Source organism: Cryptomeria japonica, chromosome 9, assembly GCF_030272615.1.
Source record: "Cryptomeria japonica chromosome 9, Sugi_1.0, whole genome shotgun sequence".
Taxonomy (NCBI): domain Eukaryota; kingdom Viridiplantae; phylum Streptophyta; class Pinopsida; order Cupressales; family Cupressaceae; genus Cryptomeria; species Cryptomeria japonica.
In genome coordinates this window covers 663681050-663705807 of record NC_081413.1, presented here as the reverse complement: position 1 = coordinate 663705807, position 24758 = coordinate 663681050, and positions in this window count along the sequence as shown.

Genomic DNA, 24758 nt, shown 5'->3' with positions numbered 1-24758 from the left:
CGATGGCTTTGGTTCATAGATTTGACCGCGTTCGCCAATTCCAAAGGCCAGTAGAGGTAGGAGAGCCAGTGAGTACCACAAAACCTCCTCATACTTTGATGCATTTATTATTGTCATTAATGCATACTAGGTAATGTAATAAATGCACGTTTATGTCAGGAAAGCACGTTAGCATTTGAAAAGTATGAATTTGCATCTTCTAGGTCAAATCGGCAGTTCTGTGATGAACATACGCTGTCGATTGGATAAGCTGCTGAGAGGATACACTCAAGCAGGTCCTCTAGGAAGACTAGGATAGATCAAGGCACTTTGTGATGAACAGGGAGCACCAAGATAAGCAGCACTTTGTGATGAACAGGGAGTGCTAAATGTGAGTAACACTTTGTGATGAACAGGGAATGTCACACACGTAGTACTTTGTGATGAACAGGGACCACTACTAGGATAGATAGCAACACTTTGTGATGAACAGTGAGTGTCACTAGGATAGATAACCAGATGCATTTAGATAGCAAGTAGCATTTTGTGATAAACAGTGAATGCCACGATAACTGACATGATTGATTGTTTGACTGCAGGAGTATCTGCCTATGCTGGAGTCACGGGAGAGATTCCCGTCTACACAAAGATTGCGACCAGAGTTGTCATTTGAGGAGAGAGCAGCTATTGAGGAGATGGGCCTCAAACATGTACTGTATGTGCCTGAGTTTCGGGCAAACATGGGTTTGTTGACTGCACTGGTGGAGAGATGGCACTCCGAGACTTGCACGTTTCACTTGCCTATGGGGGAGATGACAGTGACGCTCGAAGATGTCTATAGGATACTGCATATACCGATCGATGGAGAGCTGATTCCATATGATCGAGATGGAGACAGGGAGGCACTGAGACGGGTGTTCCAGGATCCCGGGCTAGAGATGAGAGCAGGGCACGTGGCATGGGATACCATGACCGCGACAGGACTAGCTTTGCCAGCTGTGATTGGAGGAGTTATCAGTGGTTTCTTATGTCCAGACAGGGCTACACGGGGGTTGGCAGTGGGTTGGGGAGGAGCACTGGAGATACTGGTGACTGAGCACACCAGATATGCGTGGGGGCCATGTGTCTTGGTGCATGTATACTATGAGCTGCATCAGTTTGTCTATCACGGATCAGTAGGACTGGGCTGCGGAGTTACATTGCTGCAGGTTTGGGCATATGAGCACCTTCCTATCACACGACCTATCCACTTCAGGGGTAGAGGACATGGACGGATTTTTGTACATTTGTATGATATGATTACGTCACAGCCTCGGATTGGCCGGCTGGAGCACTGGAGGTGGCTTATAGATGACATTGACATGGTCATCTGGAGGCCGTACCTGGGGTGCGAGGAGTGGGAGAACGATGTCGTGGAGCTGCCCTATACATTCAGGAGCAGGTATTTGATTGGGCGTACGCCCTACATACTGGAGAGGCAGCTGGTTGACAGGGTTGGGAGACAGTTTGGCAGGATCCAGAGGATGCCGCGAGGCTCGGGCATGTATGCCCACACAGTCAAGGATCAGGCTCAGTTTGGACCACTGTTATCGTATGATCAGGCCGTGACACAGATGACAGAGATGATGCCATTACCCTGGGATATGTGGCCGGAGGTGGAGGATGCAAGGATGGACGCAGAGTACGCTGCATATTGGGCAGAGCATCCATTTCCAAGGTTGACAGATCCAGGAGAGCTGCTGGAGGGAGAGGTTGGAGGGGATGATGATGATGATGGTGGAGGGGATGGAGGTAGGGGCCGAAGGAGGCGGAGGGGAGTAGTGGGGGAGAGGCGGGTGGCACCTCGGAGGGAGGGAGGATAGGAGGGAGCAGCCCAGGTGGTGAGGGGTCGAGGTGGATTGCCCCTACAGGTACCAGCAGCACACGGATAGAGCAGGGACAGGTGTAGAGACAGGTGCCAGTACAGGCACAGGTACAGGTTCCCCAGCATGTACACAGACAGGCACCAGTTCAGGCACCTAGACAGGTACAGGGGGAGGCACAGGTACAGACACCTGCAGAGGAGGAGCCACAGGCAGAGGCTGAGGGTGGAGATCCTGAGGAGGATGAGCTGCTAGAGCTGAGAGAGATCTGCCAGGGCCAGGCAGACAAGATCCAGGAGTTGGAGCGAGAGAGGGATCGCCTCAGGATCAGGCTCTGAGATACAGAGTGAGAGAGGGACCAGGCCATCCAGCGATATACTGAGGCCGAGACAGCTCTGAGGGCAGAGAGGCAGGTGGCAGAGGACGCAGGGGCAGGCTACGCATATGTGTTGCGAGCCAGAGAGGAGATAGGTTATTGGAGGGACCTATACTATGGTGTCGTGCCAGCGGATCAGCGGGCGAGGAGCTTCCGTAGACCATCGCGTACAGCGACGGCTATGGGAGGGAGTTGTAGGAGACAGGCATCGAGTGGTGGGGTCATGGGTCCTCCACCACCACCAGACAGGCAGGGTGATCCCGGAGCAGGTCCATCTACAGCTCAGCGTCCGTCGAGGCCAGGCGGCTCCGAGGGAGGGAGTTCATCATAGCCATAGAGGGCTCCCCTTTGTACCAGTATATGTATCATTTTTGTATTGTAGACACCTGCGGGTGATTTTGTAGCCATATGATTTTTGACATCATTGTATCATGACACTTTTGATTATATATGAGATGATTCATTATTTGCGGCAGCTATATGCATGTGTACCTTATGTGATGAAATGTTTTTATGTGATACATGTTTTATGATATGGATGCTTATATGATGCAATGCAATATATTTTTGTTCTTTTATGTTTTATATGTGTATGCATGATGCAAATGTGAATGTATGTAATGCAGATGAATATGATAATGCAAATGTAAATTGTGCTAACAGGTGTTGTGTGCAGGATGTGATGCAGTTGTGATATCTATATGTATGTATGAGATGCTTATATGTGGTAATGTAGGTGCAGCTACATGAAATGCAAATGTTTTTGGTGTGTCATTATACTCAGTCATGTGATAGAAGGCTACGCGGACTCGAGAAGGATGATGGAAGTCAATCAAGAAAGGGGGATGAAAGATAGAAGATATGAAAGTGAAAGAGCTTCTTGTGCGTTATCATCATTGAGCTTTATTATGGCAAAATAGGTTATGACAATCGAGGCATATGTTCGACCCAGAAAGTCATTGTACCTGTTTGCATGGAGATAAGACAGTCACAAACAAGGAATGCCCCAGTTCATACTAGACTCACAGTGTCCTCATATCCTTGGACAAGTCATAGCATTACTAAGAGACAATCCACAGACAGCAAATGCAAATAGGTGAAGATACCCCATCCTTGCCTTTCTAGTCAAAGACATCCTGGAGATAGAATCTCTAGTCAAAGACATCCTGGAAAAGCTAAAAGACATGTCACCAAAAAATAAAATCAAAAGAAAACCAAGACTCGACACCAACATCCACTGTAGTCCTCAAGTTTAGTGTCTCCTGTCACTTGTATAAGTCATGTTTTATTGTGGTCACAATGTTCACTTTCACAAAAGGATAGATAGCACTGAACCATATGTTGTCTGAGTCTATTGAAAGATTTGATTTGTTGAAGCCCATTGTTGCTGCTGTGTCTCCTCTGAAACTGACTGAATCCATGAAACTGATACTTTATTGCGGAGAAGATGAAACTTTATTGCGGATCTGTGATGCAAATGTTGCTTTATTGCGGATTGTGCGCGGATAGACTGAAGGAAGCTGGAAGAAACTATACTCCTCGAAACATGTGATGTTCTCAGTTCCACACCCATCACTAGACGTAGGATTTTGCCTTAGCCACAGATAGGGTCTGATTTATTATGAATGGAAAGGGGGGCGAAAAGGGAGGTTTATTATGAATGGCTAACCAATCTTGGATAGATCAATAACAAGCCATGATGGGAATGGGTAAGTTTATTGTGGATGAATTGGTCGTGAGTGTGTGCAAAGTGAAAGGATGAAAGTGAATCCTGAAGGAGGGAGGAGCAATGTCTCTACACATGGCGCTGGTGACCCAGTTTTCACCATGGTACTTGCCCAGGGCGCCACCAAAGTGGTTTTCACCGTTGGACGAAATTATTTCTCTGTACTTTTTTTTTTTTTTTGATTTTTCAATTTATTTTTTTTTTGTGTCACAAGGCGCCTGTTTGCCAGGTTTTCACCAAGTAACGATTTTTTTGTTTTATAATTTTTTTTTGTATTTTTGAATTTTTTTACTTTTTTTTGTATTTTTGAATTTTTTGATTTTTTTGTATTTTTTGAATTAGGATATTCCGAAGAGCTATGTGTAAAACCTGCGAAGGTGCATGTTGTTGATAGGATCCTGTAAAGCGGAAAATCGCAATCGAACCCTAGTTGCTCTCCCCTCTTCCAACTCCAAGGAGAGAGAAGGGAGGTTCACTAGGGTTGATGGTTTTCACTTAGGGGAGAGACTTTACATTCAAAAGAGGGGTTGAAACCCACAAGATCCAATCCCACGCAATGCAAGATTGGATGCTAAATGAGTTTCAAGGGTTATGACAGCAAGGCTACCCTCTTTTGTAAAGAATGTGCATAGAAGAATTAAGCTAGGAATGCATAGAAAGTGAGAAATATTCACTTATAAACTGAGTTAGGGATATGATATGAAGCTGCGGACCTGGAATTAGCAGTAAAATGTCGATACGGCGTTGTCCTACAAATTTGAGCGAAAGTTGTCGGGACGATGGCGCCCGAGCGCCACGGTCCTCCGAAAAATCTGCGAAACGAAGGGGGATCTGTTCGTCTCTGCACAAGGATTCCAGATCTTCAATTTCAGCCGCGTACCTGCAACCTACACACAGAAAAGCGAAGACGATTGGGGGGTTAGGGATTAGGGGTTTGCCTTTAGGTCAAACCCCGGTTTTGGAATTAACCAAGAAATGAGCAAGTGCTGTAAATGTAAATGACTGTAAAACAAGTACTAATACCTTATTCTAAGGATGTTTGTATCCTTATGTGCGAAGGTATAGATGTTGTATGTTGTATGTTGTAGTGGTATGTTGTAAGTGATCTCCTCTTCAATGGTTGAATCCTTGTCTTGAATGCAACACTTAGCCTTGAATGGAAACTTAGAAGGAATACTTGAATGCTTGAATGCTTGAATGCTTGAGTATAGTTTCCACGCTTTTGCACATATGACCTCCTCACCCAAATGGGAGAGGACAATGTAGTTTATATACTTGTCATTTAGGGCTGATAGACTGATTTTCCTGACCTTAGGCCGACCAGGAAAGATAATTTTCCAATTTGCAAACATAAAGACCCGAAGTCCAAAAGAGACCGGGCCCAAAATAGGACCCAGGGACCAGGGCGCTGGGCGCCATGGTCTTGGGGGACCAGGGTGCTGGGCACTCTGGTCCCACCTCCCGAGACAACAGGGTGCAAAGGAGGTTCAGGCCAGAGTGCAAGAAAATGCAATTTTCAGTGTCATAATTAGGTTTCGGGGTCTCCATTCAGGTTGCGTGTTGCGTCGCCATCGTGAAGACCCAAATGCGGTCGAAATTGCAAGTGTCGCAATTTTAGGACGCTACATTTAGCCCCCACTTTAGCGGGAGTATGTATGCTCATACTTCTGGTAAAGTACAAGGAAACAACATTGAAAAACTTTCACCATGTCAAGGAGGCAAGATACACCAAGCCCCCAGTGGACTAAGGATCTTACGACTTCGATTGACAAAGTAAAAGAGAAGATCACGAGGGAGAACCATGACTGTCAGTAGTAAGGTTCCCTCACTATGAGTCATGCAAGAGAAATATCAAAAATTTTCAAGGCAAAGCTAAATTTGTCAAGAAATTTTCAAGTATCTTGAAAAGATATGAACAGGATGTATGCCCCCCTACGTTAAAGCGATCACACACGCCTCACCGGGGGTGATTGCTTTAAGGTAGTGATACATATAAGGAAAATGAGAAGGGAAAGGAGCACGTTATCACAAGGATTTAGCCCCCAAGTGTAAGGTAAGCCCAAGGATAATAGACACAAAACACAAAGCACAAGGTGACTTCACTTTCCTCGGGGTCAGTATGCTGTATGATAATTCATGTATATATATCATATGTATGTATGCATAATTGTTCTTCATTCCCCAATCAAGGAAGGTCACCTAGAAGAAGGGAACACATGTGTCTTTTGAGTCAACATGAGAGAGATCGAGAGATCTCAATGCTTTGCATCGTCCTCAAGTAGACAACACCAAGGACAACAAATAGAAGAATGAGAATAACGTATAGAAGAAGTAACACAAGAGAGGAGGAGAGAATCTGCTATGCTAATGTAACTAGTCTAGCATGTCATCTACCCCCCGATCTTGCTGATCAATGTTTCGGGAAAGCAGGGAACACGCTAGAGGAGGAACATTCAACACAGCAGATGGAGCTATCACAAGATCCAAACAAGGGCTATGTTCATGTTCCAAGCCACGTTGTTCTTGTCTAGGAGCTAGGATAAGTGCTTTAGAAAATTCATTAGATAAATGGTTATCAATATCAACAAGTTCATATTCACTATCAAAAGCCAGAGAAGTAACATTTTCATCATGAATAACATTTTCATCTATAGCATCATCAAGATTTATAAAAATAGGGTCTTTAATTCGCACAGGATCAAGACCATCATGCATCTTATGTTTAGGAGATTTTGGAGAAAATGGAATAATGCTTGTTGAAGGTGTTTTTGGAGATTGCAAAGTTTGAGAAGCAGCTGCCTGAGCTCTAAGATGACGCTTTCGTCGACGTTCGCGTGCAGAACGATTTCGTCTAGTCTTAGTAGGAAGTTGAGAAGATTGAGGAGGAGGAATGTTCTCATCCTTATCACTTGGGTGTTTAGGTTGTGGTCTCTTAGGCTGGATAATAGGAGAAGAAGAAGGTCTCTTCTCTCTATAAAAAGAAGGAGGAGGAACTGCTCCATATAAAGGAGGAATTTTTGGTTTAGGAAGAAGACCAAGTCCATCATGATGAGGAGGTATAGGTCTACTTTTAGGAAGTTTATTAAATATAGACATAGTCACATCCATAGGGATGGGTTGGGAATCTTCTTGAGGAAAGACATTAGTTTTATCTTTCAAAGGAAGAACTTCCTTCTCAAGAACAATAGGAATATCAAGTTTAGGTGTTCTAGGTTCACTTAGAGATAGGATCATATCTGTTTTCCACTTTTGATAAGATTTGAAAAGATGATCACTTCGCGGAGGAAGAGATTGGAATTGTTTAGGCCAAAAGTAATCAAGAGGAACGCTAGAAATTCTTTCAGCTGGTTTAAAGAGACTATGATTGACAGTAACAACTTCACCATTATGGGGAAATTTCAAACACTTATGAATAGGAGAAGCAATAGCTTTCATGGAAGATAGCCAAGGATAGCCAAGCTTCACACGAAATTGTTCGGAAGATGGAATAATAGTAAAGTTCACATCAAGGGATTTGTTATGGACCTCAATAGGCAATGTAATAGAACCAATTGTAGGAGAAGAAAATGCATCAAATAGTTTCACAATCACATCTGTTTTGTCATATATCACTTGATTCAATTGCAAAGTAAAAAGGAATTCTTCAGTAATAACATTAACCATGCATGAAGGATCAATAAGCATTCCACGGCAAGGTGTATTCTTGACTTTTGCAACTATGTATAAAGGACCATCAGGTGCCCTAATGGTTTCACTAGAATCAAATGTGATGGAAGGTTCTTTAGGGTTTTCTTGCTGCTCTACAAAGTTAATCACATTCGGAGTCATAGACACAAGACCATCAGATGAGAGAGAGGAATCATTAGCCTCAATCGCATTAGAGGTATGAGAAGGTAATGGATCAGTGAAAATCTGAAGATTTTGATTAGGAGGAGCTACAGATGTATTGCCTTTATCATTCACTCCAGAAACAGAAATAGTATTATTATCAATCAAATCTTGAATTTTACCCTTTAAAGAAAAACATTTTTCAGTATCATGCCCAGGCTGACGATGAAATTGACAAAAAGCTTTGCTATCAAAATAAGGTGAAGTAATCTTTGCAGGATCAATTTGTCTTATAGGAGGAAGAGTAAGCACATTTTGTTCCAATAACTTATTCATAATACTATGCAATGATTCATTCAAAGGAGCAAAATCGGTACAAATTGTTTGAAAGGTCTTAACATGTGTTAGAGGATCACCCTTACCATTATAAAGCTCCAAATGTGGAATTTCAACATGTTTAGGGGGAATAGCTCGAACAATGTCAAGAGAAAGTGGGCTCGCAACATCAAATGTGGGCACACTAAACTTAGATTGATTCATAGAGGCAATTTGTTGCTGTAAAGAAGAGACAGTTTGTGCAAGATTGTTAATGGTCACTTCAGTCGAAGAGTTCATATTAGACGTGTTAGATTGTGATGGAGGTGTTATATTATTGAAAGAAGGTAAAGAGTAAGGTGGTGGGACTCTATGATAATTAGTCATAGGAGATGATTCGACAGGAGGAACACTACAAGGAGGAATGGAATGATTGAATGAATTGCCCCCTTGCGTCATGTTCATTTGTGGAGATATAATAGGGACACTCATTGAAGGAGTGAATGAAGAAATCGGATTGAATGAAGGAAGAGGGTTAATTGAAGAAGAAGGATTGCCCCCATGACTAGTGATCATAGGAGGAATGTCTTGTGTAGAAGTAGCCATTATGTTTGATGTAAAGGTAGGTATGCTAGCAATAGAAGTCATCAAAGGAATAGAATGATTGACTTGAGTAGGAGGTTGTGTATAACCCAAATTTTCAGCACAACTCTTCATAGGCATCACATTCGAATCCACAATGTGTGCAATACCACGCAAAATATCAATTCCATTCTTATCACTTTGAAGCATACGTTTTAGACCCTCAATTAAAGGAAGAGCTTGACTATCGGGGTATTCTTGAGACATCCATTGTCGAAAATTGTCAAATTGGTTATCCAATTTTGAAAGTTGTTCTACAGAAACCTCATGGAGAGCTTCTTCATCATTAGGAGGATTAGAGGAATTACCCATGTCCTCGTTAAAAAGGCTATTCAAATTAGGTTCCATCTCCTCAGTAGTTAAACCTCGGAAAGACTTAATTCTACGGCTTCGTCTAACGGGAATAGTGTAAGTAGGGCTTATTGTTGAAAAACTCATGCACTAGAAAGAGAGAGAAAATTTTGAATTCAAAGGTAGCAATTTTCAATAAAATCAGCCAATCTTCTGGATTTAAGTTGTTAAATGCAATCACGACAGTCTCCCGAAATTTCGGAAAAAATGTCCGGGACCGTGGCGCTCGGAGTGCAACACGGTCCTTGCAACTTTTTTCAAAATTTGCAGGGATGAAAGGTATGATGATTTTAAAGCTAATCTGAAAAAATTGAGTGATTTTACGATCTGTAGATAGGCCAAATTAAATTTGCAATCTCAAAATTGAACCCTACCAAGATTGTCGAAAAATGCAAAATTTGAATTTTGAAAAAGAGAGGAAAACTGAAATTTTGAATTTTATGATTTTAGAGGGAATGTCAAAAGCAATGCAAGTTTTGAAATTCAAAAGTTGACTCAATTTCACGCAAAATTCAATTTTGAAAGCGGAAATTAAAGTTGTTGTAATTAAGCACTTAATTTCAAAAGTCACAAATTGCAAGAATTTGAATAAAGCACTAAAATTTCGAATGAATGCAAACACACTTTTCAGATTTAGGACAGTAAGAACACAATTTTGACACAAAATTTCAGTTTCAATGATTTTTGAATGATTAGAAGCGTTAATCCAAGCAATCCCTAGACCAACTTTGACTTTAATTTTGAAGGTGTTATAATTGATAAAATCAGCCAAAATTCCGGATTTTAGCAGGAAAATACAGTACGATCTAGCTCCCGAAATTTCAGAAAAAATGTCGGGGACGATGGCGCTCGGAGTGCACACGGTCCTCGCAACTTTTTTCCAAATTTTCAGGGATGAAAGATATTGTGATTTTATTGCGGAATCCAAAGTTACAGCTGATTTGGAAATGTTTTGATCAATGAAATTGTCGGACAAAGGTTGAATCAAGAGGGTTTAAAAAATTAGGGTTTTAACACTTAACCACTTAATTTTCAAAATTAAAGCATAGATATGAATTGATAATTTGTAATAGAAGGGTAGATCTGAAACAAGCATTAACATTTAGACATTTCACAAGCTTAATTACTAAAAAGAAAATTTAGGGTTTTTATGCAATCAACCTCTAAAATTTGCAAAAGATCAAACATGGAAATGTAATCAAAGAATCAAATTTTAGATCTAATCATGAATAATCAGAAAGGATGTTCACGTCGGGTTCACCAAAATGTAAAGCGGAAAATCGCAATCGAACCCTAGTTGCTCTGCCCTCTTCCAACTCCAAGGAGAGAGAAGGGAGGTTCACTAGGGTTGATGGTTTTCACTTAGGGGAGAGACTTTACATTCAAAAGAGGGGTTGAAACCCACAAGATCCAATCCCACGCAATGCAAGATTGGATGCTAAATGAGTTTCAAGGGTTATGACAGCAAGGCTACCCTCTTTTGTAAAGAATGTGCATAGAAGAATTAAGCTAGGAATGCATAGAAAGTGAGAAAGATTCGCTTATAAACTGAGTTAGGGATATGATATGAAGCTGCGGACCTGGAATTAGTAGTAAAATGTCGATACGGCGCTGTCCTACAAATTTGAGCGAAATTTGTCAGGACGATGGCGCCCGAGTGCCACGGTCCTCCGAAAAATCCGCGAAACAAAGGGGGATCTATTCGTCTCTGCACAAGGATTCCAGATCTTCAATTTTAGCCGCGTACCTGCAACCTACACATAGAAAAGCAAAGACGATTGGGGGGTTAGGGATTAGGGGTTTGCCTTTAGGTCAAACCCCGGTTTTGGAATTAACCAAGAAATGAGCAAGTGCTGTAAATGTAAATGACTGTAAAACAAGTACTAATACCTTGTTCTAAGGATGTTTGTATCCTTATGTGCGAAGGTATAGATGTTGTATGTTGTATGTTGTAGTGGTATGTTGTAAGTGATCTCCTCTTCAATGGTTGAATCCTTGTCTTGAATGCAACACTTAGCCTTGAATGGAGACTTAGAAGGAATGCTTGAATGCTTGAATGCTTGAATGCTTGAGTATAGTTTCCACGCTTTTGCACATATGACCTCCTCACCCAAATGGGAGAGGACAATGTAGTTTATATACTTGTCATTTAGGGCTGATAGACTGATTTTCCCGACCTTAGGCCGACCAGGAAAGATAATTTTCCAATTTGCAAGCATAAAGACCCGAAGTCCAAAAGAGACCGGGCCCAAAATAGGACCCAGGGACCAGGGCGTTGGGTGCCATGGTCTTGGGGGACCAGGGCGCGCCTTGGTCCTGAAGTACCAGGGCGCTGGGTGCTCTGGTCCCACCTCCCGGGACAGCAGGGTGCAAAGGAGGTTCAGGCCAGGGTGCAAGAAAATGCAGTTTTCAGTGTCATAATCAGGTTTCGGGGTCTCCATTCAGGTTGCGTGTTGCGTCGCCATCGTGAAGACCCAAATGCAGTCGAAATTGCAAGTGTCACAATTTTAGGATGCTACAGATCCTCCAAAGGTTCACCTTCTATAGTTGAGAGCTGATATGCCCCAGATCCATATACTGTTGTGATGATGTAAGGACCAAGCCAGTTTGGTTCGAACTTGCCCTTCTTCTCTCTGTCTTGCTGATTCTTGGGGTTCTCTCTGAGGACTAAGTCACCTACTTCAAACATGCGAGGCTTGACTTTATGATTGTAACTGCGACTCATTCGTTGTTGGTAAGCCTTGAGATGATTAAAAGCAGTGTGTCTTCGTTCCTCCAGCAGTTCTAGTTATTGTAAGCGAGAGACCCTGTAGTTTTCATCGTTGATTATGTTTCTCAAGGAGACCCGTAGAGAAGGTAACTCGACCTCAATAGGCAAGATGGCTTCAGTGCCATAGACAAGTGAGTAGGGTGTAGCTCCTGTAGGTGTGCGGACACTTGTGCGGTAGGCCCAAAGTGCAGGATTGAGTTGGATATGCCAGTTACGGCCAGCGTCATTGACTGTCTTTTTAAGGATTTTGAGAATTGTTTTATTAGACGCCTCAGCTTGGCCATTACCTTGGGGGTAATATGGTGTGGAGAAATGATGGGAGATATGGAAATGGTCACAGAGTTCATGAACATCCTGATTTTTGAAGGGACGCCCGTTATCAGTAATAATGGAAGTAGGAATCCCGTATCGGCAAATGATGTAGTTCAAGATGAAGGTAGCGATTTGTTTCCCAGTAACTTGTGTGAGAGGCACGGCTTCAATCCACTTTGTGAAATACTCTGTGGCTGTGATAATGAATTTATGACCGTTGGAAGAAGGAGGGTGAATCTTGCCTATGAGATCGAGTCCCCACTGACAAAAGGGCCAAGGAGATGCAAGTGGTTGTAGTTCTTGTGCTGGTGCATGTATGAGGTCTCCATGAATTTGACACTGCTTACACTTCTTAACAAACTGATATGAGTCTTTTTCCATAGTAGGCCAGTAGTATCCAATCCTGATGAGTTTCTTGGCCAAGGTAGGACCACTAGTATGCGGACCACATATCCCTTCATGCACTTCTCGTAACGCAATCTGAGCTTCGTCACTCTCTAAACATCTAAGAAGGGTGCCATCTAGACCTCGTCGGTATAGGATATCAGCTAAAATGACGTATCGAGAGGATTGGCGAATGAAAGTGCGACATTGATTATTCGATAGATCGGGAGGTAAGATATTGTTGCGAAGGTATGTGAATATGGAACCATATAACTGGGATTCAGGACCAACAACACATATCATTTCTGTAGGAGTGATCTCATATGAAGGAATCAGCAAGTTATCTACCAGGAACTAAAAGCAGGTCTCATTTTGCGGCAGATCAATCAGCGAAGCAATTGTAGCCATGGCATCTGTAGCGCGATTCTGTTCTCTTGGTATCTGCTCAAAATCTATCTTTATGAAGTGTTGTTTCAGATTATCCACCATTTGTTTATAAGGTAGTAATTTTTCATCTTTTGTTTGGTAATCATCAGTTGCTTGACGGATAACAAGTTGGGAGTCTCCAAAAACACGAAGTTCCTGGATCTTCCATTGAACTGCAATTCATAATCCTGTTGTTAATGCCTCATATTCCGATATATTGTTGGTGCAAGGAAATGATAAGCAGTATGATTTTGGTATAGAATCGCCTTGAGGAGTTATAAAGAGAATACCAGCTCCTGCCCCATGCTGTGTGTATGAGCCGTCAAAATATAATTGCCATGGCTTTGCATGTGATATTGTTAGAATGGATTCATCTGGAAATTCTGAATTTAGAGGAGCATCATCTATCATGGGAGCATCTGCTAATTGATCTGTGATTGCTTGTCCTTTTATTGCTTTTCTGTCCACATACTCAATGTCGAACTCACTCAATATCATTACCCATTTGGCCAGCCGCCCAGTAAGTGTAGCTTTGTTGAGAAGATATTTTAGTGGATCAATTCTTGCAATCAACTTAGTTTTGTGAGTGAGCATATAATGTCGTAATTTTTGTGAAGCAAAGACCACAGTGAGACATGCACGTTCGATTGGTGTGTAGTTTAGCTCATATCCCACCAATGTGCGACTGATATAGTATATTGCCTTTTCCTTGCCGTCATCAACTTGTTGTGCTAGGAGTGCCCCCAATGCTGTTGGAGTAGCTGATATGTAAAGTAGCAACGGTTGATCTGAAATTGGTGGCATTAAGACTGGTGGGTTCAAAAGATAGTCTTTGAGCGCCTGAAAAGCCTGTTGACAGTTCTCATCCCATTTGAACTTGATATTTTTATGTAGCAGGTGCTGGAAAGGATTACACTTATCTGCAAGTTGTGCTATGAATCTTCGTATGGACTGGAGTCTCCCTTGTAAAGATCGAAGTTGACTGATATTCTTGGGTGGCGACATGTCCAATATAGCCTTGACTTTCGCTGGATCGGCCTCGATTCCTCTTTTAGACACAATGAATCCTAGGAGCTTCCCGAAGGTTACTCCAAAGACACATTTCTTTGGATTTAGTCTTACCTTGTATTTTTCCAGCCGATCAAAGACAACTGAAAGTATGTCCAAGTGTGTATCTCTGTCTATTGATTTTCCCAAAAGATCGTCAACATAATCTTCCACGGTTATGTGCATGAGATCATGAAAGATAGTAGTCATCGCTCTTTGATAAGTAGCACCTGCATTTTTCAGCCCAAAGGGCATGACATTCCAACAGAAGGTTCCCCATGGACAAGTGAATGATGTTTTATGTTGATCTTCAGGTGCAATCCTGATTTGATTATATCCAGAAAATCCGTCCATTAAAGATAACATTTCATGACCTGTTGTAAGATCAACGATCAAGTCAATGTTTGGTAATGGGAAATCGTCCTTTGGACAAGCCTTGTTGATATCTCTGAAGTCTGTACATATTCGGATACTGCGATCTGGTTTACTGACAGGTACTAGATTGGAGATCCATTCGGGACAATCAATTGGGCGTATGAAACCGACATCCAATAATTTTTCCAGCTCTGCCTTGACTAGTAATACCACTTGTGGGTGCATTTTCCTTAATTTCTGTTTTACTGGCTTTGCCCCCGGTTTGACTGTCAAATGATGCATTACCAGATCCGGATCTAATCTAGGCATATCAGCATATGACCATGCAAAGTTGATTTGTCGTTCCTTGAAGAAGCTTATGAATTTTGCCCTCTCAGACTCTGTCAAGGATTGAGCCAGGAATATGTTGTGTGGAACCTCTTCTATACCAATGTTCATCTTGATAGTCTCCTCTACCAACATGGATGATTTTTCCTCATATGATGTTGGGAGAATGTCAAGCCTTCCATCTTCGGGTGCCTCAGAGAGGTTTTCGCCCTCAAATATGTCCTTTCTTTTTACTTTTTCAGAATCAGATAGCGCCACAGTGTGGTTTTCGCCATAAGACCCTTGTTTTGTTCTTATTTTCACATTTTTGCGACTAGAAGGCCCGACACCCTCACCGAAGTATGACATGTTGTTGAGTTCTATGGTGTATCCTGCCTTATGGTCTCCAGGGGGAAGATCATCTCGAATTCCAAGATAGTCGACAATAGCTTCGTCATTTTGAAATGTATCAAATTGTGCTGGTCCTTCATGATCCCAGTCAATGAGTTGGGGGTGAACAAGGGGAAGGTCATTAGTGTTTTCAGAATTTGCTGGACAAAGAGTGAAGATGTGGTTATACTCGAGTATGTCAAGGCAATCGTCGAGGTCATCGATGGCACTTTCCTCATCAGTTTCGATCGTGAGCGAATCCAAATTGTCATCACTAGTAGCGCCTTCTGGGACAGGTGTCCTCATCCTATGCGATTTCAACCTAGGACCTTGAAACGAAGACTGTGCGGGATCCTTATGGGTTGGTTCTTGACCAACTCTGAACTTTTTGTAAAATTCCTCCTCTTTTGTAGGTTCATCTGGCTCTCTAAATGTCTCGGTGAGCTCATAGTCACTGGAGGATTTGTTTGAACCCCATTCCCATTCATTGGAATCTGTAGAATAATAATCCTCTTGTTGAACTTCGGCAACTTTGATTCGCCATGCCTCTTTTGTTCTTTTATTGTGTTTCTTAGAAGTTAGAAAACCAAGTCCCTTTGAGCATTCCCTTCTTGTAGTTAGCTCAGGTTGTAAGGGCTCCATGACACCTTCTTTGCGTAACCCGAGAGGGCTTTTTCCATCATACCCGAATCTTTGTAGAATTTTGAAACCTTTGCCATAGTTCTCACAGGGTATAATAATCTGATTATGTGTGTCCTCTTCAATGTCTTTATAAAGCATTTTATATAAATTTTCCTCTTCTAGTTCGCCCCACCTTTGAAAGATGGTAGGATCCCATTTGAGTATCATGATGGATATTTGCTTGTTAGGATGTGGCCTCCCATATTCTTTTGGAGAGCTCATGACTTGTCATAAAAACATTGTCTGATTCAAAGTGTATTCTCCCATGCCTTTGTCTTGAAACTTGCCTCTAAGTTCACCTTGTTTGGATGTCGAGGGTTTTAATGACTCAGGATCAATGTAAGCCGAAGAAGGAGTAGCCTCACGATTACTAGGAATGATAGTCTTAGTATGTGACCTCAAGTTATTGCAATATATGAACGGATTTGGATCACCGTTGACCGTTACCTCGACTCCATTATGAGGAAAATTAATGCATTGATGGTATGTCGATGGGACTACCCTCATTTCATGAATCCAAGGACGTCCTAGCAATATGTTATATGTGAGATCCAGATCTAGGACTTGACAAACCACATCCTTTGTGACTAGCCCAATTCTTAGCGGTAAGGTAACTGTGCCCTTGGATGAACGCTCTTCATCATCATAGGCCTTGATGGTGATTTGGTTTGTAGAATTCACAGCTTTGTCAGAATATCCCAATTGTCTAATGGTGCTCAAAGTACAAATGTTTAGACCTGCTCCTCCATCTATCAGGACTCGCTTTATTCGATGTTTATGTATAAAGGCTTCAATGTGTAAAGTGCATTATGTGGCTGACTTATGGAGGCATCATCAGCTTCTGTGAATGTGAGGGAGTGTGGAACAGATAGGTATCCCACCATGGCTTGGAACTGGTCCACATTCAGATCAGTAGGGACGGCAGTGTCTCTCAAGATTTTGTCAAGGATAGCTTTATGAGCAGGGGATATGCGTAGAAGCTCAAGAATGGAGATGAGCGCGGGTGTCTTCCCTAACTGTTCTACAAGGTCGTATTCAGGCTTGATTGATAAAGGATTGGTATTCTTAGTGGAGGCACCTGGCAACGTGATCTTACCTTGACGGGTTGTAACATGACATTCAGAGGTAGATTCGGAGGAGGATCCTACACCCTTTAGGACAATCTTGGGTCTCTGAGAAGGATTCTCAGGATTTTTGTTCTTGATAGTAATAGTAGAAATATGATTGTCCATCGAGATGTGATTGATAGTAGAATCATAATTGTAAGGTGCTCTAGTGTAATTGGCTTGATCATCTGTGACTTTGCCTTTTCCTTTGTCGTGTTTTGGGAACGGTTCCTTAAACATCTCATGCTCTTGATTAGATGAATGTCCCTCAATCTCAATGTCGCCTCTATCAATGAGATCTTGCACAGTGTTCTTCAATCGATGGCAATTACCTGTCTTGTGACCCTTGCTCTTATGAAACTCACAATACTCATCATCATTCCACCAATTTGGTTTGACTTTTGGTTCATATGGAGGAAAATCTGGAACTGTGATCACTTTGTTTGCCACAAGCTTTTTGAAGACTGATTCAAGTGGTTCTCCCAATGGGGTGTACTTCCTTCGTGGTTTAGAAGTTGTTTGATTGTTCACCTGATTGTTGGTAGAACTTGATCCAGAAAAGACGAACTTTGGTCTCACTGTATTGGCATCAACAACGCCATCATTGACTGTATTCTTGTTCTTGTTCCAAAATTTTGGTTTGTCCTTTCCTTTAAAGTCCTCTTTGTTTTCCTTGAATAGCTTGATAACTCCTTGTTCAATTAAGACTTTTTCTGTTGCTAGGCCCTTTTCAATAACATCCTTGAATGTAGACAAACAAGCTTTCCTGAGATCATATCCAATAGCCTTGTTAACATTTTGTGTGAACATTTCTACCATTTGTTTTTGCGGGATTTCGCAAGAGCATCTGCTAGCTAGGTTTCTCCATCTTTGTAAAAATGTTGCAAAAGATTCTCCTTCCTTTTGTTTCGTATTGCACAAGGTAGTAACTGAGACATCTGTTTCAATGTTGTAAGAGAAATGCTGAATGAATGCCTCTGCCAAGTCGCCCCATGACTTAATACCAGGAGGTAATTGAGAAAACCATTCCATAGCTTGATCGCCTAAGCTCTGTGGGAATAACCTCATCAAGTATGTTTCTTCTGCCGCTACCTCAATGCAAGCTGTGAAGAATTGTCTTATGTGTGCCTTGGGGTCTCCTTTCCCTCTATACTTGTCAAATTTTGGTGTCACAAAGTGTGTAGGAAACGGAGGCATTGGAATGCTCTTATCGAAGGGATAAGGACATATATCTCTCATAGTGTATGTTGGTTTTGATGTACTCATGTCCTCCATTTTCTTTTGTAAATCTCTTATTTGTTGCTCCAAATTATTTTTGGGAGGAGATTGATTTCTTGTAGCATACCCCATGTTTGAAATGCCCATTTGAGGAGGAGCTTGTTGCATGTATGGATGATACTGATCGTAGACATGTCCATATGGAGGTCTATATTGTTGCGACATGTATGGAGCACTTGGCATAACTTCTTGTTGAGGGACCCCATATCTATTTTGTGCATATATACCATATTCAATAGGCCTTTCATTTTCCATTGTGTTGCCCCCAATTTTGACATGAGGTCTCCATGTGTCAAAATTTTGAGGATGTCCTTGAGTATCCACTTGTTTTGATTGATCCATTCCTTGAGCATGTAATTGTGCATAAGGCCTCCATGATGGTCTTTGAGTGTAAGTATCATATGTTTGAGCTTGTGTATGTGGGATTGCTGGCTTTTGAAGCAAAACTGATGGTGACTCAGGCATCACATTCGGTCCTCTATTTCCTCCACTATTTGGTCTCCTTTGATCCATGTTGGGTTGAATTTGTTGTGAGGGTCGACTTTCTATAAGTTGAGATAAGTCAAAATCATGCGGTATTTTAGCTCCACTTTGTGCCATCATGTGTAAAAAGTATTGACGATCTCTCCTCATTATCTCTTCAACCAATCTATTGAAATGAGGATTCATTATGGATTCTTCTATGTCTGCCGATAGTATTGAAGAGTTGTCCACATTGTCATTGTGCGTAGTATTGTTGTTTATAGTGTTTGTGCTTTCCACATTTGGATTGTGTCTATAAACATTCATGTCTGGTAATGTAGTGTGCTCAGGATTGTAGAATAGATCATTGTCATACTCATAAGAACTCATGTTTACGGATTCTTGAGCTTCTTTAGCTATTCTCCTAGATTTTTGAAGGCAGGTTTCAACCATGAACTAGGTGTTTGACCAATATGTGAGAGACTAGATGAAAAATGACAAGAGTATGGAAGACCAAGAATTGTATGGAGTGTAAATGAATCTTGAGGTGTACTTGCAATGTCCAAAGTGTAAGACCAAGTATGTAAGTAGTAGAGTAGGTATGACTTCCAAAGAGAGGATCGTTTCTCTTGATGAGGTAAGCTGACCTTGACTCTAAGTAAGACCAAATGAGACCCAAAGGTAAGAAACCTTGATGAGGGACCACTTAGCAAAGTGTAGTAGTATGTAGTGTGTTGAAAGAGTATAGTGAGGACAAGCAAGTGATCCTTTTGACTCAAGTTTTTAGACAAGTATGAATGTAAAATGAGATGTAAAGCAATGATGGACTGTATGAGACCTTAGGACAGGTTGAATGCTAGATGAAACCTGAAGAGACAACCTAGGAAGCTCAAGTATGCCGAAACCGATTTCCTTTGTTTGTTGGACTGCTAAAGTTTTCAAGTCCTGACACAGACGCCTCTGTATACTTCACAGACGCGATTACCAGACACAGACGCTTCTTTGTTTGTCACAGACGCTTCTAAAAACATAGACGCTATTCTGCCCCTCACAGACGCGCTTAGATGACGCAGATGCGGTTAAAACAGACACAGACGCGTTTCTGTAAACTTCGTGCAATTTTTCCAATCTGTGAAGTTGTTTTGTTGTGACCAAATCTGAATTGTTTGACTGTTTTTTGTGACAAGAGGACACAATGTTGATGACTCAATGTTTGCAAGTGTTTAGACTCCAAAATGACTCCAAGAAAAGTATGTTGTTTGATGTAAAATGTTTTGCATACACTTGAAAACACAAAAGACACAATGTTTTGTTGTTTGGTCTTGAATGTTTTGAATGTTTAAAATAAGTCAAGCACAATTCTTATGGCTGGCCAAGACAATAGTTGTTGATCCCACATAGGGTTTTACCCCCGAGGCTACGCTATTCAGAGTGGATACTTAGATGCTTGACCTCACTGGCTCCACCCTCGGCACTCACTTCTCGGGTCAGCCAAGCATCAGTCCCCATGAAAACTCCCCATGGTGAACTTTGTATCTCTACTAAGAACCGTATGTGTGTGGGCCGCTACCAGAGGTCCGACCTCCTGCCCCAACAACTAGAAGGATTTGGGCTTCTAAGACAAAAAGGTTCTAGTAAGGGCATCCGCTCATGTGGCCATACATGTGGCACTTTCAGCTCTGTAAATACAGAAGGCTCCTAGCCGGTAGGGGTTACGCCCTACAAATGATCAAATAAATTTGATCAAACGGATTTATGGGGAGACATAGTGTCGGTATGAACTAATCAGCACACGTTATCCATAGTTTTCACCATGAATACATTTGATTATAGTGGTTCGGAAGAGGTGGGTTTTCCTCACTACCACTTGGGTCGTTCTCTTCTCACTAGTAGTCCTAATGACCACACGGGAAGACAGGCCCTCTAAAGATTGAACAAAAAGAGCCTATTGCTCAAGACACAAAAGACAATGATTCAATTTTAGTGCACCAATGGAAGTGTTTGCTAATCTATGAAAACAAGGCACACAACAAAACTACAAAACCCTAGCTAAGGCCCTGCAACAAAATTATTAGTAGTTTGGGTTGTTTCAAATGATAACCCCTTCCTGCAAGCACACAAGTTAGGTAAATTTTAGAAAACCCAAAAGACTTTGTGAAAAGGGGCCTTCAACAAAAACGTTTTTTTTTTTGCCTCCAAAGCAAGCTGCACAAACCAGGTTAGCTAGATCTGCAAGGGTTAGCCGAAAATAAACCAGATCTGAAACCCTAAGTACAAAATCCGAAAACCCGAATCAAAGAAAAATTAAAATTTGCAAAATAGAAAGCACAGATGCAGTTATACCAGACACAGACGCGTCTGTACGACACAAACGCGGTTCTATAATGCACAGACGCGCTTGGATACCGCAGACGCGTTTCCCGAACATAGACGCGATAAGATCAAGCACAGACGCGATTTAAATTCACAGACGCGGTTCCAGAAACCTGCAAAAATAAAATCTGGCAAAGACACAGGCGTGATTCACGATATTGCAGACGCTTCTGAAACACAAAAACGCGATCCGAATGCTCGCAGACGCGGAAAAACCTAAAATGTCGTCGAAATTTGTTCGATCTGCAACTTCAAAACTGCAAAATCTGCAACAAAAATGTTAAATGCAAAGGGACAAGTGTCCCACCGGGCGTGCCAAAATGTTCATGGTGAAAATGGATAACAATAATAACAATATTGAAAGGCTAAATGAATTCAACCACAAAACCCTAGCCTAACAATCAATAAAGATCCACCATAACATATGAAGATTACCTAAGACAATGCAAATCAAATGAAATCACAAAGATTATACCATCACATGTCCAATAGAGTTTTGATCTCCATTGATCTTGCTTGATATATATTTGCTCTCAGATTTTTATATGCACAAGAGCTCAACAAAGAACAGAATGTGGTTGCAAGTAGGATTGTAGTGTAGTTGAGTCCTCCAAATTGTTGATTAGGCTGAGTGATTAGGTCATTAGGGTTTGATAATGAAGAAAGCATCTTCTTAAATAGAAGACATAATAGGAAATGGAGGGTTAAGATTGAGAGGTGTAAAAAGAGAGGTCGGCTAGGATTAGAGGGTAGGTAAAGGAAATAATAAAATAATGAAAGGGGTAGGTAGTGTAGGAATTAAGAGATGAATGCCATGTGTCATAGGTGGAAAAGGTTAATGAATTAATTAAATAAATAAAGATTTATTTAATTAATAGAAGAATAAGATAATTAAATAAATAAAAATATTTATTTAATTTAGGAAAGGGATAATTTAAATAAATAAATGTATTTATTTAAATGAGAAATAAGGCTAGAAGAGGATAAATGAATTAATTAAATAAATAAAAATTTATTTAATTAATAGAAGAATTAGGCTTAGATAATTAAATAAATAAAATATTTATTTAATTAGACATGACAATTTTGGGTGTCTACAATATATTATTATTATAAATATATTAAGTAGCAATTGTCACCTTGCTAAAAAAAAAAATAGTTAAAAGTATTCCCAATATTTATAATAGTCATATTCAAAGTAGTGACTATAAATTAATCTGTTTAAACAAAAACAGATTAAAAAGATTTAGAATAAAGCAATATACTTCAAAATAAATATAAAATAAATTAATATATTTATTTATTTATCATTAATTAAATTAAATATAATTTTAATTATAAATTACAAGCATCATATGATATAAATATTTTAAACGCATTTATGTATAAGATATTAAATATATTTTCATCTTTAAAATTTTACATTTAATAAAATTTTAACTTTTATTTAACAAACTATTTTATTCTATTTAAGAAGTGTATTATTTAATTCTAGATATTTATTAATGTATAACATTTATATCAAAATTTAAAAAACTTATATTAAAATATGTAAATTAAATTTTTATAATCTTTAACATTTTTTTTTTTTAATTCTGCAATTCAAAGACTACAAAAAATTGTCCCCAAACTTCAACATGTAAGCTCTCTACCTATATAGTAGAGGTAAACAACCTACCAAAATAGAAGCAAACAAAATAATCACAAATCCAACATGATATTTATAACAGAATTGTAACAGCCAACTCTTTATAGTTAAAAAAATCAGTATCACTTACACCTAAATACTGACAAAACTTAAATTTAATCTTCATCCTCTGCCTCATTCTCAACAATTTTGAAATATTGTATCTCATAAACATTGCATTTGAGATCCTCATTGGATGCTATCACTCAGAGCCAATCCCTGACATTATGCTTTTTCAAATACTTATTTGTCAAGCACTTCAAATATCTTTTAGAAAAGGTCGTCTCAGAAGTGACCCTAAGTTTGTTCTTTAACTTTAGATAAGAAATTAGAATAGACCTACTATGTTCGACACTATCTTCCCTCCTTTAATTAATATCCCATATCTGGAATCTTCTAATTCTAACTTTTGTTCAAAATGGAGTTTCCCTTTCTCTCTGCTTGAGATTTAATTTAATGAGATTTGACATTTTTAAAAAAAAATTATATTTTTTAATGGTGAAAATTAAATTTAATATCTACACAAATTAATAACTATTTAAAGTATTTTAGAACTTAATGATTATGCTAAGTATGATGTATCTTGCCATGGCAAAAACTAATAATACAATGAAATAGAAAGCATTTTTAAATCCATAAAAGGTGAACTGAAACGAACTAGAATTTGCAAAATTTTCGTTATTATATTACGCAAATTTACAATTTTTGACTGTCGGAGTCTCTGTCCCTCCAAAATTTTACAGCCAAAATGAGGGAGGTTACGAGGAAATAGCCAAAAAGCAAAACTACTAGGGGCTAGGGCACTGGTAGTGGACGGTGGACCAGTGGTATACAAAAAACAAGACAAAAAACTGAAACCCTTCATGGGTAACCCTAAGGATAATTTGTTCTAACAATACGCTAAATTGGGTTTCATGTGCAATATGATACTCTATTTTTGCAATGTGTTAATCTAGGCTCTAGGTGTAGTATTTTGTGATCTGAATATGCTAGTATGTGACAACATAATGCTAATATGTGGTATCTATGCACTAAAATTGGGTCTGTATACGCTATTGTTTAGTCTCAATGCACTAACATGTGGTATCAATGTGCTAAACTATGATTTGAATACACTAGTTCTTGGTTTCAATGCGTTGTTCTCTCTCTATGATACGCTAAACCGTTATGTATAGTCCCATGTCAAATATTTTGATAGTTTGAAGTTTAGTTTTGGCTGAATTTGAGTGTGTTTCAATGGATGATATTTTTGATTAATGATTTTGAAAACACAAAAGACAATGTTCAAGAAGTTGTTTTTGTTGTGTCCTAAATTCTAAACACCAAGTCTATGTTCAAGGCTTCAATAGAGCACAAATTTCCACAGGTTTGCACAAAGAAGACACTTCAAGAAGTTCTATCCTAAGGAGAATTGGCTTCACTACTATTTCTCAACCCACACCTTGGTACCCTTTCGGCTCAAACAACCTTGTCACCCCCTAAAGGGCGCTCATTTTTTTTCCTTTGCGAGAGCTAGTGGAATCCCATTAGGAGCCTTGCAACAAGTACTCAAAAGGAGAGTTCACACATACACTCAAGAGGGACATATGGTGAGTGTCTTCGGGAGATATTCTTCCCTCTCCCTGTACTAAGAGAATAGAAGTGTTCGAAGGTGAACTAGGTAGCTTCTACCTAAAAGAGGTGCTAGTAAGGACATTCGTTCGACACATCGGGGTATAAACTCAATTAAGAGGTCTCAAACCAAGGTTTGATATACTTGAAGGTACGAAGGAGAGTTATTACCAAGCACTATCGTTGACCTTATTTTTCATTGAAATCACTTTTATTTTAGAGTGGGTTAGATGAATTTGGCGTTAGTTGTTCCCACTTGAGTCGTTCCCCTCTCACCCAACCTTATGAGCTACTCAGGAGGGCAGGCCCGCTAAAGTTATTGCACTATTTGAAATTAAAAATTTGATGAGTCGGGTTTTCTCATCACCCAATGAAGGGGAAAGCATACTCACCTATCATCTCAGGCACATAAGACATGGTGCTTATTGATCCCTTAATTAGACTATGTGCCTTAATTAAACAAAGAAATGT